Source organism: Microcaecilia unicolor, chromosome 11 (genome assembly GCF_901765095.1).
Source record: "Microcaecilia unicolor chromosome 11, aMicUni1.1, whole genome shotgun sequence".
Lineage (NCBI taxonomy): Eukaryota > Metazoa > Chordata > Amphibia > Gymnophiona > Siphonopidae > Microcaecilia > Microcaecilia unicolor.
The window spans coordinates 188,029,500-188,047,724 of record NC_044041.1 but is presented as its reverse complement, the minus strand read 5'-3'; positions in this window follow the sequence as shown (position 1 = coordinate 188,047,724).

Genomic DNA, 18,225 nt, shown 5'->3' with positions numbered 1-18,225 from the left:
GACCCTTTTAAATTTCATCACAGCTGTGGAAGATTTGGGATTCCTTCCGAAGCCAGTCTGGAGCGAGAACACTGCAGAGATTTAGAGGAGGGCGAGTCAGTCACAGCTCAATGCTGACATCTACAGGCCAGGCTCATGACACTTGCTAACCCGGGCTAAAGACAAGGATTAATGCTGCCCTAGATAGGCAAAGGGCGTCTTTTACTAAGAGGCGCTCACATTTTTGGTGCGTGCTAACAGTGCCATAGCGAGGGCGGCTGACACCCAGGGCGGGTCGCCGCTGCGCACCCCCCCCCCCCCCGGGTGCAGCACGGCGCCCCCCTCCTCGGCGCGTACCTCCCCTCCAGAGCGCACCCTCCCCCCCCCCCCGGGACGCATTTTTAATTGATTTAAAAGCGAGAGGTGGGCGGGAGGGCCGATCCGCCCCCGAGGCCACGTCGCTGGGAGCTGCGTCGGCTCCGTTGGTTCCTTGCTCTCTCTGCCCCGGAACAGGAAGTGGTCTGTGCCCTGAATAAGGCAGGTACAAATCAAGGTAAGGTTTACACATATGTTGTCTTGTTGGGCAGACTGGATGGACCGTACAGGTCTTTTTCTGCCGTCATCTACTATGTTATGTTACTATGTAACCTGTTCCGGGGCAGAGGGAGCAAGGAACCAACGGAGTGGACACCCCCCCCAGCGGCGTGCACCCGGGGCGGACCGCCCCACCGCCCCCTCTTCCTATGCCACTGCGCGCTAACATTGTGGGTGAGCTAAACATTAGAGACACCTATGCATTCCTATGGGCGTCTCTTACATTTAGCGCGCCCACAATGTTAGCGTGCGCTAAAAACGTGAGCTCACCTTAGTAAAAGATGCCCTAACCTGGGTGTTTAGAAAATAGAAGGGGGAAAAGCTGCTAGTATTTGTAAATGAGGGCTCATAGGTACTGTGACCTGAGCTAGAAACCCAAAGAAGCATGAGGAAACTTTAGGGCCAAAATAGAAAAACTTATTTTGACATTTTGTAAACTAGGGATGGGCTGTCGTTTGAAACAAATGTTATTCACCAATAAGAGCACACAATCTTTGCATATAGGGGGGAGGAGGATTCTATATATGGAACCTAAAAGATCCGTGTGGAAAACATTTTTGCCTAAGTGTAGTCTATAAGCGGAGCCTAGATTTAGGCGTGGTATTTAGAATACATTTAATGATATCCCAGCAGCTAAAACTACGTGTATCCATTTATACCAATGAAAACATGGGGTAAATCCCAGCATGTAGATTTAGGTGTAGAGGGTCATATTCTATAACAATGCGTATAAATTTTGGAACGCCCACGAAACACCCATTTCCCCACGCATAACCACGCCCTTGTTTGTCTGCACATATTAGAAGTTAGCCACAGTCACTGAGAGGCTTTTTTTACTAAGCCGCGTAGGTGCCTACGTAAGCCCAACATGCGCCAATTCAGAACTACCGCCAGGCTATCACGTGGCCCGGGCAGTAATTTCACTTTTTACGCACGTCCAGTACGCATGCCGGAAAATATATTTTATTTTTCCGGCGTGTGACGCTAACCAGGCGCTAATCGGCATTGTACGCGCACTGACGATTACCGCCCAGTTCACATGTGGGACCTTACTGCTAAGCAAGTAAGTGGCAAAAAGGGCTCAGGCCCAAAATGGATACGCGCCAATTTTCATTTCGCTGCATGTCCATTTTCGTCCAAAAAAAAGGCCTTTTTTGCAGGTGCGCTGAAATACAATGCATGCATCTACACCAGTACAGGCCACTTTTGGCGCACCTTAGTAAATGGCCCCATAGTGAGTTGTGCGCATAAATTCTAATTATTGCCAATTAGTGCTTATTATTGCTTGTTAAGTGCTGTTATCAACGCTAACTAGCTTGTTAAGTCAATTAAGTCAAACACATTGTTACAGAATCCGCCTGGATCTTGGTGCAGGTCTCTAGGCTCGCTATATAGAATCCAGGGGATAGTGTATGCACGATTCCCCCTAATTCTATAAAAGTTGTCAAAAATTGTGTGCGCAAATTTAGGTGTGTGCCCAATTTGCACTTGCAATTTAATTGGCACTAATTCGATTTAATTGGAACTTACGCATGTACAATTAGGCATGGGATCTGCACCTAAATTTTGCGCATCAGTAAAAAAAAAAGGAGCAGCAGAACAAGATGTTCATTCAATTATGAAACTATACTTCAAAAATTATTTTAAAAAAATTTGTGGACAAAGGATTTGGCTCTTCCATGATGTTACGAAATTAACACAGGACAGAAGAAAGAGATTCTTGGCTTTGAGAGAAGAAACAAAAAAATTGGGAGCAACATTTTCATTAGTATATCCATGTAAATGTTTGATAAACTTTATTGGGACAAAATATGTCTCTTTTGAACCAGATCAGCTTCAAGTGTTTCGATATACTAAAAAGATTCAGGGTAGCCCAGAAGTTAGAGAATAAGATCCTTGATTAAGATAAGAATGTATGGGAACTGGCCAGGCCATTTTCTTCAATTGTTATATTAGTATAATACTAGTAAAAAAGCCCCGTTTCTGATGCAAATGAAACGGGGGCTAGCAAGGTTTTCTTCTGTGTGCATGTGGGAGTGTGTGTGTCCCTGCCCTCTGCCCTCTCTCCCTTCCCCTGTGCTGTCTGTCCCCTCCTCCTCGGAGTCGAGTCCTTCAGTGTTAAGTTTCTTGCTGTGCTGTGTTTGTGTTACAGAGATAGTGAGGGCTTCTGCCCTCTCTCCCCTCCCCCCTCTGAGTCCTTCACTGTTACAGAGAGAGCGATTTGATTCCGTGCTTTGCTGTGTTTTCCTTCACTGTTTGTGTTACAGAGAGAGCGAGGGTGGGGCAGACACTCATGGGGAAACTGGATCTCTCTCCCCCTTCACACTTCCGGCTGGAGGCTTCATTTAGAACGTTGGTGGTGCCTTTTATATATAGAGATCTCCTCAATTATTAAATCCCCCCCCCCCCATTCCTTTTCATTTTGTGGTCTAAGAAAGTGATAGATTGTATACAATACATTTTCTAGTTTAGACTTTTTCTTTTATTGTATTAATTTACAGTCATCTCTGTATTACTGTTTGCAATTGACCCTTGTAAAATGAAAGATTATAAATAAATGATTTAAAAAAAGGAGCAGAAATGGGAGGGTCATGGTTGGAATGGGGGGGGAGGGGTGTTCCTAGCATTTATACGCATTATCATAGAATAATGGGGATATGCACCTAATTTCGGCACATACGTTCGCACCACATTTCAGTTGGTGCAAATGGCCGCATCTAAAGTTAAGCGTGAGTGCTGGGCATTAGCACTATTCTATAAACCACACCTAACTTTAAACACAGCTTATAGAATAGCGTTTTTTTCAGCTCTATATATACAATTCACCCCTAGGCTCCAGGAAGACCTGAGCTAAGCATCAATTCTATAAAGGTCACTTAGTGCCAAGGACGTACGTCTGCTGAAACCTGGTATAAATGCTGGTGAACCAATGGCAGCATTCTATTCTATTACACCCCTGACCCACCCTTGTTCTTCTGCCCAGCCTCCTTTTGAGTTGCACACGAGACAATTTATGCATGCACTGTTCTAGAATGGTGCATAGACAGATCCGTGCATAAGTCCCCATTAGTGCCAATTAATATCAATAATTGTTAACAGCATTTTTTTTGGTGCACTACCATCTTATGAAGGTCACCCTGTACAAGGGCTGTACTGAGACAAAATTGCTCCCTGTGTGACATGCCCCCTGGCACCCCTGTGCTGCCCACTGTGCCACGACCAGTAATTGAAGTACAGAGATGCCAAGTTACCCACTTCCAGGCTGGAGATATTGGGACAGTTCTGGATTTCTGACTACCCCATCCTGTTGGCATTATGGGAGTTGCAGCATTGGTTTCAATGGGCAGGATCAGGAAATACAAACCCCACAGTGCTTTGGGATGTCAGATCAAAACCAGAACTGGCCTAAAAGTCTCCAGCCTGGAACTAGGTAACTTGGCATCTCTGGAAGTAAACGGATGAAAAGCAGATTTGATGCTCATGTGAGCCCTGTGTGGCAACTCAACCTGCACAGCCCTCAGTAAAGTCCTGCCCTGTGCCGCTGGTCAAAATGGAGTCCTTGTCTAGCTGTGCAAGGATTCTCTTTTGGTGCGAAGGTTCAGACAAATTCACCTTACTTGTACTGTTGTCTGGAGTTATTACTGTCTGCATCAAACTGTACAGCACACAGTGTTTTGGATGGAACAGCTCTATTTTTGTTCAAACAGGGACATCTGCTGACCAAACCTGTCAACAGCACTTTTATACCGAGCAAAGCGGACATGATTCAGAAGTGCGCCCACATAAAGGGAAGCTCTTAAATGGATACCATTCTACAGAGAGCTACTGAATATTGCTATCTGGACAACGTTTGGCTCTACCCTGGAATGTTTCTGATGTCACCTCCTCCTGCTCCTAGAATGATTGGCTGAAGATCTTAATTTTTTTTTGTTACATTTGTACCCCACGCTTTCCCACTCATGGCAGGCTCAATGCGGCTTACAGGGGGCAATGGAGGGTTAAGTGACTTGCCCAGAGTCACAAGGAGCTGCCTGTGCCTGAAGTGGGAATCAAACTCAGTGCCTCAGGACCAAAGTCCACCACCCTAACCACTAGGCCACTCCTCCACTGTTGCTACTATTTGAGTGAGATTCTACATGGAATGTTGCTATTCCACTAGCAACATTCCATGTAGAAGTCGGCCCTTGCAGATCACCAATGTGGCCACGCAGGCTTCTGCTTCTGTGAGTCTGACGTCCTGGACGTCAGACTCACAGAAACAGAAGCCTGTGCAGCCTTCTACATGGAATGTTGCTAGTGGAATAGCAACATTCCATGTAAAATCTCCAATAGTAGCAACATTCCATGTAGAATCTCCAATAGTATCTATTTTATTTTTGTTACATTTGTACCCTGCACTTTCCCACTCATGGCAGGCTCAATGCGGCTTACATGGGGCAATGGAGGGTTAAGTGACTTGCCCAGAGTCACAAGGAGCTTATAAGCTTTATATTCCTTTCCTTATAAGTACATAAGTAATGCCACACTGGGAAAAGACCAAGGGTCCATCGAGCCCAGCATCCTGTCCACGACAGCGGCCAATCCAGGCCAAGGGCACCTGGCAAGCTTCCCAAACGTACAAACATTCTATACATGTTATTCCTGGAATTGTGGATTTTTCCCAAGTCCATTTAGTAGTGGTTTATGGACTTGTCTATTTGCTTTTTTAGCCGCAGCAGCACACTGAGCAGAAGGTTTCAACGTATCATCAACGACGACACCTAGATCCCTTTCTTGGTCCGTGACTCCTAACGTGGAACCTTGCATGACGTAGCTATAGTTCGGGTTCCTCATTCCCACATGCATCATTTTGCACTTGCTCACATTAAACGTCAACTGCCATTTAGACGCCCAGTCTCCCAGTCCCGTAAGGTCCTCTTGTAATTTTTCACAATCCTCCCGTGATTTAACGACTTTGAATAACTTTAGGTGTATCATTTTGCCGCACATCCATTTTCGGCAAAATTATTTTTAAAAAGGCTTTTTTACAGGCGCTCTGAAAAATGAATTGGCGTGCGTCCTAAACCCGTGCCTACACTACCGCAAGCCATATTTCAGCACACCTTAGTAAAAGGACCCCCAGTGCATCTTTTCTAGCAAAAAAGGTGTCGGTACTCAAATGCTAGGCTACCCTTCAAGGGTGGGGTGATCACTGAGGGATCCACCCCACAATAGCCAGGCCCCCTGCAACCAGTCACAGAACCTATGACAAGGCAGAATTGGTGTGTGGAGCCTGAGCTCTTTCATTAAAGCTTGGGGTCCTTGGGTCAATTTTAGCAGACAATGGAAAAGGTGCCAGTACTCAGTACCCCTAAGTACCCCCGCAAAAAAAGCCCTGGTTTTGATACTATTACCCCAGATATTGGGGTTATTCTGAATCATTTGACAATATGAGACATCATCCAGTACTGATAGACCCCTGACACAGGCGGTTTCGCCGAAACACGGACTGTGTCGGGTTTGATTAATAAACTTTTCAGTAGCGGCCCCGTCCTTGAAGGCTCCTTGTGCTTTTGTTTTCACTCTTGTGTTGAGTGTACTTCGGATCCCCTCGACTGTGTTCCAAAAAGAATTGTGGAAACTTCTCAAGAATGTGTCGACTTACTTTCTTTTCTGAGTTTTAAAAAATGTTTTATTTAGTGTTTCCAGTTTAATTAAAGTAAGCTGAGCTTTTGCGGCCATTTAATCTGTCTTGTCCCCATGGGTGAATTTCTGCAAAATGGATACAAAACCCACCTAAAACTCTAATGCAGGTCCGCAATCTAATTATTTGAAAACTCACCCATCCTTAGACGCAGGGTTCACGGCCTCATGCTTTAATCCTGACACTGCCCATCCCATCCCATTAGAAAGCAAATTAAAAGAGGCTGACAAGAGATGTAATTATTGTTTTCATATGTGTAAAAGAAATTGTATTTTATTAAAGCATTATCCTCATTGTATTCCTCGTTGCAGAGTATATCAATCTGACAGGATTAAAACAACTGGTTCTTTTTGGATAGAGCTTCCATTTATGAAACGAGCTGCCTATTAATTAACAACAACATAAAACACAATAGCTCGGAGAAAAACTTAATAGGGGAGAGAATTTCACCAGTTATCCAACACTGCAAAATTATAATTTTAAGAACAAAACCTGTATCGCCCTGTGCCTGCAATAGCTTGATTGTACGTGCTTAGCGGTGAATTAATTCCAAATGTGGTTTATTTACATATAGAAATGTGAAACAAAAGTGTTAGAATAAATGCATTCAACATTCAGGGCACTGGTTATTACTCTGTATATATTAAAATGCAAAACATACAGGCATCTTTCCTCTGCTGTTATATATCTGAATCCTCCAGGTTGTATGGCTTCTGGAGTAATTTTAGAAAGTCATTTGCATGCATAAATTGACAAGATGGCAAGTGGAGGAGTAGGCCTAGTGGTTAGTGCAAGGGTCTTTGATCCTGGGGAACAGGGTTCAATTCTCACTTCAGTTTCTTGTTACTCTGGGGAAGTCACTTAACCCTCCTTTGCCCCAGGTACAAAATAATACCTATATATAATATGTAAACTGCTTTGATTGTAACCACAGAAAGATGGTATATCAAGTCCTTTCCCTTACTTTGTGGATAGGTGTGCACAGAGGCCAAGTATCCACAAGAATGATGTGGGTCTTGTACCAAAAGATATATGAGAAGAGACTGGAAGACCTGAATAAGTATACCCAAGAATGTCTAAATACTTGAGAGGTATAAATATAGAAACAAATATTTTCCAGAGAAGGAAAAGTGGTAAAACTAGAGGACATGAATTGAGGTTGCAGGGTGGTAGACTTAGGAGTAATGTCAGAAAATTCTTTTTTCACGGAGAGGGTGGTGGATGCCTTGAATGAAAACTGTCGGAATTCAAAAAGGCGTGGGATGAATACAGAGTATCTCTAATTAGAAGATAAATGATATAAAAAACAAAACTTAAAGGGTTGCATACGTGTTTGTATGTCAAGTGGTGCTTAGATGGCAACTCTAGATGCATCAGCTAAGGCTAGTGCTGGGCTGGCTTGTACGGTCTGAGTCCCGCGTATGGTGATCCGGTTTAGGGTGGGCTGGAGAGAGCTTTGAGGGAAACTCGAGTGGTTTGAAATGTGAGGACAGTGCCAGGCAGACTTTTATGGTCTTTGTCCCGCAAATGACAAGACAGATTTGGATAGGCTGGAGTGGGCTTTGACGACAACTCCAGTAGTTGGAACATAGGGACAGAGACGGGTGGACTTCTACGGTCTATGTCCCAGAAACACCAAAGAAAGACCAAGATCAAGTATATAATATCACGATCATTGTTGATTTAGATCTTGAATTGATAATGATTGTGACTGTTGGGAAGACTGGATGGACCACTCAGGTCTTTATCTGCCGTCACTTACTATGTTATGTTACATAAATTATACATGGTCCGTTTACTAAGCTGTGTTAAGCAGTAACGCATACTTACAGTAGCTTAAAATTGTTGGAATGTAATTGTATTTTACATGCATTGCCTGTCACCTATTATTTCTCTGTGATTACTCTGTGACCTCTGATGTGAATTACTTAGAGAGGTCACACAGCTATGCAACTTCCTGTGGGGGTTTAGATGCAGCACATGCAGCACATGGAGCACATGGAGCTCATGATCTCTCCTAACCTGAGAGGATCTATGGTGGTGTGAGCATCCATTACCATCTAAGCACATGGAAGGAGCTGATAAGACAAATGTATAGTAATATGTATATATAAGCCTGTCTGATTATAATCTAACTGCAAACTGTGAGTAAACAGATGTTTTGTTACTTCAACTTTAAAGTGACTCAGCAGTGAATTATTCAGGGGTGAATGAGAGAGAGATGAAGAAAGAAATTAACATTTCTAAAGCTGAAGCTGTGTGTACTAAAATCTGCTAATTATTTACTACAAATAATCCAACAAAAGGGTTATGGGCCCAGGGCTCAGGAATTGAAAAAGAAGAGAAATATTACCAGGCAGAAAAAAGGCCACATTTTTCTCTTAAGTTTTAAAGGAAAGATTCAGTCTGTCTCTCTCTCCCCCCACACAGCAGACAGAAGGCTAAGAAAATGGCTGAGGGAAGAAATTCACCATTGTTCTATTCTCTCAAGGTGCCTAAATTAACTGAGTTTAATTATCAGCAGTGGGAATTAAGATTCATATGTCTCCTTCGAGCAAAAGGATTAAATATATGCTTAGACCAAGACAGAACAGCTGAAAATATGGCTGAATGGGACAATGCAAACTATTATGTGAAGTGCATGCTTTTGGAAGCTCTCTCAGAGAAACAAGCCATATTAGTGGAGGGAAAAGATACACCAAAGGACATTTTATATAAACTGAGAACTATGTATGCAACTACATATGCAAAGCAGCAACCAATTTGGTTGGCAGAGTTGAATGAAACCAAATTAAGGGATAAAAGTAAATGTAATGATCACATTATGCATCTTATGTCTTCATTTCAAAAGCTAGAACTTTCTGGAATTCCCATGTGTGATGCATTGAAAAGAGCATTTCTTTTTACCTCACTATCAAAGAAGTTTGATGTTTTTAGGTCTGTAAATGAGGCCATTGAAGGGCAATCTTTTGAACAGGCAACATCAAAACTAAGGCAGGAATGCATAATAAATGATTCTGAGGAGATGTGTTCTCAAAGCAAGTCAGAGAGAAATGAAACAAATTTCTTGGCAAAGAACAGAGGAAGGCGGAGCTATGGGAAAACTCCACCCAAGGGCAAGCTGATTTGCTACTCATGTGGAAAGGAGGGACATGTATCTAAATGGTGTAAGGAAACACAAAACACTCCCTCTAGCTCACCTAAGCCAATGGAACTAAAGAATTTTCAAACCAGGAAATGTATGAAGGACAAAGATAAACACAAGGGCTTTCTAATGGCAGAAAAATCTTTGACTATGGTAAATAATAATTCAAATGAAAGTACTTGGATTTTGGATTCAGGGAGCACATGCCATTTAACCAATTGTAAGAATTTCTTTCAGGAAATGTGTCCAGAGGAAGGTATTCTTAAAACTGCAAACGCAGGGACTGCTAAGATCCAAGCAAAAGGTATTGGATTCTTAAAATGCAAAGTGTCTAATGAAGTTAAAGAAATTCCTGTAAGTGATGTCTTGTATATTCCCCAAGCAGTTTGCAATATGCTTAGTGTATCTACATTAGATAAGAAGGGATTTGCGATTCATTTTGAAAACAGTAAGTGCACAATCTCTAAAAATGATGAAGTGTATGCTGAAGCTTTTATGCATAATGATGTTTATAAGCTGAACATTTCAGGTGAAGCCTCACATATGGCGCAAGTAAGGAAGAATGATGGTAAATGTAGTCTGGAAATCTGGCACCGCCGCCTGGGACATCGTGATTCTAAGGTGATCCAGGATCTTTACAGTAAGCAACTGGCCACTGGCATTCAGATAAGTGCAGATGCAGGTAAAATGGAGAAATGCATAGACTGTGTTACTCAAAAAGGTGTGAGACCCTCATTTCCTGCATACACAGGAAATAGGAGTAATAAAGTGCTGGACTTAATACACAGTGACTTATGTGGACCGTTTAATATCCCATCATTGGGAAATAACAGATTTGTGCTAATATTCTTGGATGATTTCTCTAGATATTGTGTGGCCTATTTGCTGAAAGAGAAAAGTCAAGTCACAGACATGCTGAAGAAATACGTAGCCATGGTGAGCAATAAATTTGAAAGAAAACCAAAGGTTCTTCAGACCGACAATGGTGGTGAGTTCACTTCACAAAGCATGCGCACATTTCTAGAACAAGAAGGCATTCAACATATCACAACAGTAGCTTATACACCAGAGCAAAATTCTGTTGCAGAGAGAAAATTTAGGTCACTTGTGGAAATGACCAGATGTATGCTGTCAGATAGCAATCTCCCAAAAAGACTATGGGGGGAAGCCATTCTCACAGCAGTGTACCTACAAAACAGAATGCCAACTAAAGGCGCTGAGCGCACACCACATGAGACATGGCATGGTAGGAAGCCAAACCTGTCACACATAAGAACATTTGGAAGTACAGCATATGCTCATGTACCAAAACAAAGAAGGCATAAGCTGGATTCCACAACAGAAAGGGGCATTTTAGTTGGCTATACTCCAGGACACAAAGGATATAGAATTTTGAATCTGAAAACTGGCATTGTTGGCATAAGACATGTTACATATTTTGATGAAAACAAAAGGGTTGATAAAGGCTGGATTATCCCAGATGAGCCTTATCATCCAGAATATGAAAATAGAACCATAATAGACATGCCAGTGTATATAAATGCCATACCAAGGCAGATGTCTGAAAGCAACTCATCTGTATCTAACGAGGAACAGACAGAGGAAGCAGACACAGAAAGGATCATTGAAGAAGACAGTACAGTTGGAGAAGGGGAATCAATTGGAGAAGAACTCTCAGATTTAGAGGATGCGGAAAGGTCAGACCAACCTGTTGTCAGACGCTCATCCAGGGAAAACAAAGGTGTTCCACCCCCAAGACTGTCTTACCTAACAAAGTCAGCAGAAGCTCAAGAGCCCTTAACATGGGATGAGATTGAGAAAATGCCAGCAGAAGAAGCTGCTGAATGGCATAAAGCTGCACAAGAAGAAATTGATGCATTGGATAAAATAATACTTGGATTCTTACAAAATTACCTCCTGGCAAGAAAGCTATAGGATGCAAATGGGTATTCAAGTTAAAAAGGAATGCACAAGGAAAAGTGGAAAGGTATAAAGCCAGATTAGTGGCAAAGGGATATCTTCAAAATATGGAGAAGATTTTGATGAAGTGTTTGCACCTGTAGTGAAACACACGACAATAAGAACACTTCTGAGCATTGCAGTCTCAAAAGGCATGCAAGTCAACCACATTGATGTGAAAACAGCATTTCTTCACGGAGAAATAACTGAAGACTTGTACATGGAACAGCCAACAGGTTTCATAAATACAAAACAAAGACAGCTAGTGTGTAAATTAAACAAAGGTCTTTATGGATTAAAGCAAAGTGCAAAATGTTGGAATGAAAAATTGCATGAAATATTGACAAATTTAGGATTTAAGCAAGGTGAAGCAGATAAATGTTTGTACACTAGGTGCACAAATGGACAATATGCATACATTTTAGCTTTTGTTGATGATCTGCTCATTGCAAGCGAAAGTGAGCAAGAGTACAAGGACATTGTAAAATGTTTAAACCACAATGTTGAGATAAAAGAACTGGGTAATGTGTCATACTATCTTGGTATAGAAATTGAGAAACAAAATGATGGTTCTTATCTTCTAAGCCAGAAGCAGAAAATAAATGAGCTTATTGAAAGTTTAGGTATGCAAGATGCCCAAGTTGTAAGCACTCCCATGATCACTGATTTTCTGAAGGATGAAACAGTAAGAGAACCTTTACCAGATAACATCCAATATAGATCAGCCATAGGTAAGCTTTTATATCTAGCTACCACATACAGGGCTGATATAGCAAATGCAGTAGGAATTTTGAGCAGAAGGGTCAGCTCACCTACCAAATCAGATTGGACTGCAGTTAAAAGGATGGTAAGGTATTTAAAGGGTACCATTGATTGTAAATTAAAGATTTCAGCCAATAGTAATCCAAAACTAATATGTTACTGTGATTCAGATTGGGCAGGGGATCATTCTGATTATAAATCCACAAGTGGATATGTGTTTATGTATGGAAATGTACAAATTTCATGGGCCAGTCATAAACAAAGTATTGTGAGTTTGTCTTCTACAGAAGCTGAATACGTGGCCGTATCGGAAGCGTGCAGAGAACTGATGTGGATTGAAAAACTTATGCTGGATTTTGGAATAGCTGAAAAGAGACCAATCCAGATAATGGAAGATAATCAGAGTTGCATCCGACTGTCACAGAATGACAAGGTTCAGTCACGCACCAAGCACATCGCAACGAAATACCACAACGTGCGAGAGTTGGCAAAAGAAGGGGTCATCAGTCTACACTATTGTCACACCAGTGAGATGACAGCTGACATCATGACCAAACCGTTACCCAGAGAACATTTTGTGAATCTGCGTATAAAGCTTGGACTTTGTATGAATAAATAATTGCATGACAGTTATGCATGAGAAGGGGTTTGTTGGAATGTAATTGTATTTTACATGCATTGCCTGTCACCTATTATTTCTCTGTGATTACTCTGTGACCTCTGATGTGAATTACTTAGAGAGGTCACACAGCTATGCAACTTCCTGTGGGGGTTTAGATGCAGCACATGCAGCACATGGAGCACATGGAGCTCATGATCTCTCCTAACCTGAGAGGATCTATGGTGGTGTGAGCATCCATTACCATCTAAGCACATGGAAGGAGCTGATAAGACAAATGTATAGTAATATGTATATATAAGCCTGTCTGATTATAATCTAACTGCAAACTGTGAGTAAACAGATGTTTTGTTACTTCAACTTTAAAGTGACTCAGCAGTGAATTATTCAGGGGTGAATGAGAGAGAGATGAAGAAAGAAATTAACATTTCTAAAGCTGAAGCTGTGTGTACTAAAATCTGCTAATTATTTACTACAAATAATCCAACAAAAATGTCTTACCACGAGGCGTGCTCAGTAGCAATTTTAGCATCGGCACATGCTACCCACAGGCTAAAAAGTACATTTTCAGGCTTATTTTCAAAAGAGAAGGGCGCCCATCTTTCGACACAAATCGGGAGATGGGCGTCCTTCTCCCAGGGTCGCCCAAATTGGCATAATTGAAAGCCGATTTTGGCCGCCCTCAACTGCTTTCCGTCTTGGGGATGACCAAAATTCATGGGGGTGTATCAGAAGCATAGCGAAGGCGGGACTGGGGCGTGCTTAACACATGGGCGTCCTCGGCCGATAATGGAAAAAAGAAGGGCATCCGTGACGAGCACTTGGCCAACTTTATTTGGTCCATTTTTTTTTTGCGACAAAGCCTCAAAAAGGTGACCCAACTGACCAGATGACCACCGGAGGGAATCGGGGATGACCTCCCCTTACTCCCACCCTAAAAAAAAACTTTAAAAATATTTTTCCACCCTCTTTGCCAGCCTCAAATGTCATACCCAGCTCCCTGACAGCAGTATGCAGGTCCCTGGAGCAGTTTTAGTGGGTACTGCAGTGCACTTCAGGCAGGCGGACCCAGGCCTATCCCCCCTACCTGTTACACTTGTGGTGGTAAATGTGAGCCCTTCAAAACCCACCACAAACCCACTGTACCCACATGTAGGTGGCCCCCCTTCACCTCTTAGGGTTATGGTAGTGTTGTACAGTTGCGGGGAGTGGGCTTTGGGGGCAGGGCCGTGCCTAGGGTCTCCGGCGCCCCCCTGCAGTTGGCCTCTCTGGCGTCCGCCCCCCCCCCCCGAAAATGAGCGCTACACTACCCGCGCTCTTCTCCCCAGATCCTTTTTTTTTTGTTTGTTTAAATTTACCTCTCCGGCGCGTGGCAGCGTAGGCAGCGTTAGTGAGAAGGAGGCGGCGCTCCCCCGCCCCGACGTGTCTTCCCCTCGCTGTGTCCCGCCTTCTTCTGACGTCAGAAATGACGTCAGAAGAAGGCGGAACTGAGCAAAGGGAAGACACGTCGGGGCGGCCGGGGCAGCGCCGCCTCCTTCTCACAAACGCTGCCTACGCTGCCGCGCGCCGGAGAGGTAAATTTAAAAAAAAAAAAAAGGATCTGGGGAGAAGAGGGCGAGGTAAGCATGGTGGGGCGGGGCGCCCCCCAGAGGATGGCGCCCTCCTGCCATGCTTACCTCGCTTAACGCGTCGGCACGGCCCTGTTTGGGGGGCTCAGCACCCAAGATAAGGGAGCTATACACCTGGGAGCAATTTCTGAAGTCCACTGCAGTGCCCCCTAGGTGCCCAGTTGGTGTCCTGGCATGTCAGGGGGACCAGTGCACTACGAATGCTGGCTCCTCCCACAACCAAAGGGCTTGGATTTGGTCGTTTTTGAGATGGGCGTCCTCGGTTTCTATTATGGCCGAAAACCGGGGATGACCATCTCTAAGGTTGACCTAAATGTGGAGATTTGGGCGTCCACGACCGTATTATCGAAATGAAAGATGGACGCCCATCTTGTTTCGATAATACGGGTTTCCCCTCCCCTTCACCAGGATGTCCTGCGAGGACGTCCTCAGGAAAACTTGGGCACCCCGTTCAATTATGCCCCTCTTTATTTTTTAGTGCTGAGGGTGGGTCTTGGGGCAGAGAGTGGGTGTATTCTGCGCTGATCAGTTAGCGCAGTTGCACTAACCGATTAGCTCGTGGTTAGCGTGGGAGCCCCTACTGCCTACAAAACAGGTGTCAGTAGAGGCTTACACATTAATGGCCACAAGCTAATGGGAAAATTAGCGAGTGGCCATTAATAGACATTTTACCCATGCAGAAACAATGGCCTTAGCTTGTGGGTTTGACCCATGTAAACATATGCTAAAGCCAAATTTTACTGCAGTTTGATGAAAGGGCCCCATAATGGGCCAGATTCTATATATGGCACTTTAAAAATCTACGCAGTGAACAGCACTGTGTACGTCTAGTAGCGCTATAGAAATGATAAGTAGTAGTAGTAGTCTTTGAGAATCTTGCTACACTATGGGATTCCGGAATCTTGCTACTCTTTGGGAATCCAGAATCCAGTAGTCTTTGAGAATCTTGCTACCCTTTGGGGTTCCGGAATCTGAATCTTGCTACTCTTTGTCCTTACCCCTTATTTGTTCTGTTTGTCTGTCCCAATTAGATTGCAAGCTCTGTCAAGCAGGGATATGTTCAGTGTACAACGCTACTTACGTCTAGTAGCGCTATATAAATGATAAGTAGTAGTAGTAGTCTTTGAGAATCTTGCTACACTATGGGATTCCGGAATCTTGCTACTCTTTGGGAATCCAGAATCTTGCTACCCTTTGGGGTTCCGGAATCTGAATCTTGCTACTCTTTGTCCTTACCCCTTATTTGTTCTGTTTGTCTGTCCCAATTAGATTGCAAGCTCTGTCAAGCAGGGACATGTTCAGTGTACAGCGCTACTTACGTCTAGTAGCGCTATAGAAATGATAAGTAGTAGTAGTAGTAGTCTTTGAGAATCTTGCTACACTACGGGATTCCGGAATCTTGCTACTCTTTGGGAATCCAGAATCTTGCTACCCTTTGGGGTTCCGGAATCTGAATCTTGCTACTCTTTGTCCTTACCCCTTATTTGTTCTGTTTGTCTGTCCCAATTAGATTGCAAGCTCTGTCAAGCAGGGATATGTTCAGTGTACAACGCTACTTACGTCTAGTAGCGCTATATAAATGATAAGTAGTAGTAGTAGTCTTTGAGAATCTTGCTACACTATGGGATTCCGGAATCTTGCTACTCTTTGGGAATCCAGAATCTTGCTACCCTTTGGGGTTCCGGAATCTGAATCTTGCTACTCTTTGTCCTTACCCCTTATTTGTTCTGTTTGTCTGTCCCAATTAGATTGCAAGCTCTGTCAAGCAGGGACATGTTCAGTGTACAACGCTACTTACGTCTAGTAGCGCTATAGAAATGATAAGTAGTAGTAGTAGTCTTTGAGAATCTTGCTACACTATGGGATTCCGGAATCTTGCTACTCTTTGGGAATCCAGAATCTTGCTACCCTTTGGGGTTCCGGAATCTGAATCTTGCTACTCTTTGTCCTTACCCCTTATTTGTTCTGTTTGTCTGTCCCAATTAGATTGCAAGCTCTGTCAAGCAGGGACATGTTCAGTGTACAACGCTACTTACGTCTAGTAGCGCTATAGAAATGATAAGTAGTAGTAGTAGTCTTTGAGAATCTTGCTACACTATGGGATTAGTACATAAGTACATAAGTACATAAGTAGTGCCATACTGGGAAAGACCAAAGGTCCATCTAGCCCAGCATCCTGTCACCGACAGTGGCCAATCCAGGTCAAGGGCACCTGGCACGCTCCCCAAACGTAAAAACATTCCAGACAAGTTATACCTAAAAATGAGGAATTTTTCCAGTCCATTTAATAGCGGTCTATGGACTTGTCCTTTAGGAATCTATCTAACCCCTTTTTAAACTCCGTCAAGCTAACCGCCCGTACCACGTTCTCCGGCAATGAATTCCAGAGTCTAATTACACGTTGGGTGAAGAAAAATTTTCTCCGATTCGTTTTAAATTTACCACACTGTAGCTTCAACTCATGCCCTCTAGTCCTAGTATTTTTGGATAGCGTGAACAGTCGCTTCACATCCACCCGATCCATTCCACTCATTATTTTATACACTTCTATCATATCTCCCCTCAGCCGTCTCTTCTCCAAGCTGAAAAGCCCTAGCCTTCTCAGCCTCTCTTCATAGGAAAGTCGTCCCATCCCCACTATCATTTTCGTCGCCCTTCGCTGTACCTTTTCCAATTCTACTATATCTTTTTTGAGATACGGAGATACGGAGAATCTTGCTACTCTTTGGGAATCCAGAATCTTGCTACCCTTTGGGGTTCCGGAATCTGAATCTTGCTACTCTTTGTCCTTACCCCTTATTTGTTCTGTTTGTCTGTCCCAATTAGATTGCAAGCTCTGTCAAGCAGGGACATGTTCAGTGTACAGCGCTACTTACGTCTAGTAGCACTAGAGAAATGATAAGTAGTAGTAGTAGTAGTAAAGAATGAAACAACTCATTCATTTTTTTTCACCAGTTTGCAAAGTAGACTTGAAGGTACTTGTCTCTTCCACACTGAAGCTCCGATACTCAGAACTCCCGCCAATAGCGCAGAAACTATACCGCTGGAACAGCCAGGGGCGTAGCTAGGTGGGGCCGTGGGGGCATGGGCCCCCACAGATTTAGTCCTGGCCCCCTCCAATTTCAACCCCCCCCCCCTTCTGCCGATCCTCCCCCGCCACTTTTGACCCTCGCTGCCGCAAGGTACCTTTGCTGGTGGGGCTCCCCAACACCTGCCAGCCTTAGTCTTCATCAGCGCTGGTCTCCAGCACGTTCGCTCACTTCGCTGATCTGTGCTGTGAGTCCTGATGTCCAGCACGTCCTGTATGTTCTTTTAAGTGGGAATGTGCAGGACGTCAGGACTCACAGCACAGATCAGCGAAGTGAGCGAACACGCCGGAGACCGGCGCTGAAGAAGACTAAGGCTGGTGGGAGTTGGGGACCCCCTCCAGCAAAGATACTTTGCGGCGGCGGAGGGGAGTGTCGAAAGTGGCGGGGGAGGAGCGGCGGCGGGGCGGATCTAAAGTGGCGGGGGAGGTGGCAGGGGGGAGGCGGACTAAAATGTACCCCCCACCTTGGGCTCTGGACCCCCCTCCCGCCTTCTGGCTATGCCCCTGGGAACAGCGCAGAAAGCTAGCATGCCAGTGCTCAAAGGAAATCGTATTCAAATTATATGTGCACTGTAAAAACGAAAGCAACGGGGAAACGAGCTTGGCGCATGCACAGAAGAATTTTGTGGTAAGCTCAGCACCTGGCAAACCCAAAAGTGAAGCACATATTGGCGTCTGTTTTCTATGCCTTTAAATATAAGCGTCTCAATTTTTTTTTTTTGTTTTACTTGGAAGGCTTATATTTAAATGCAGGAAACAGGCATCAAT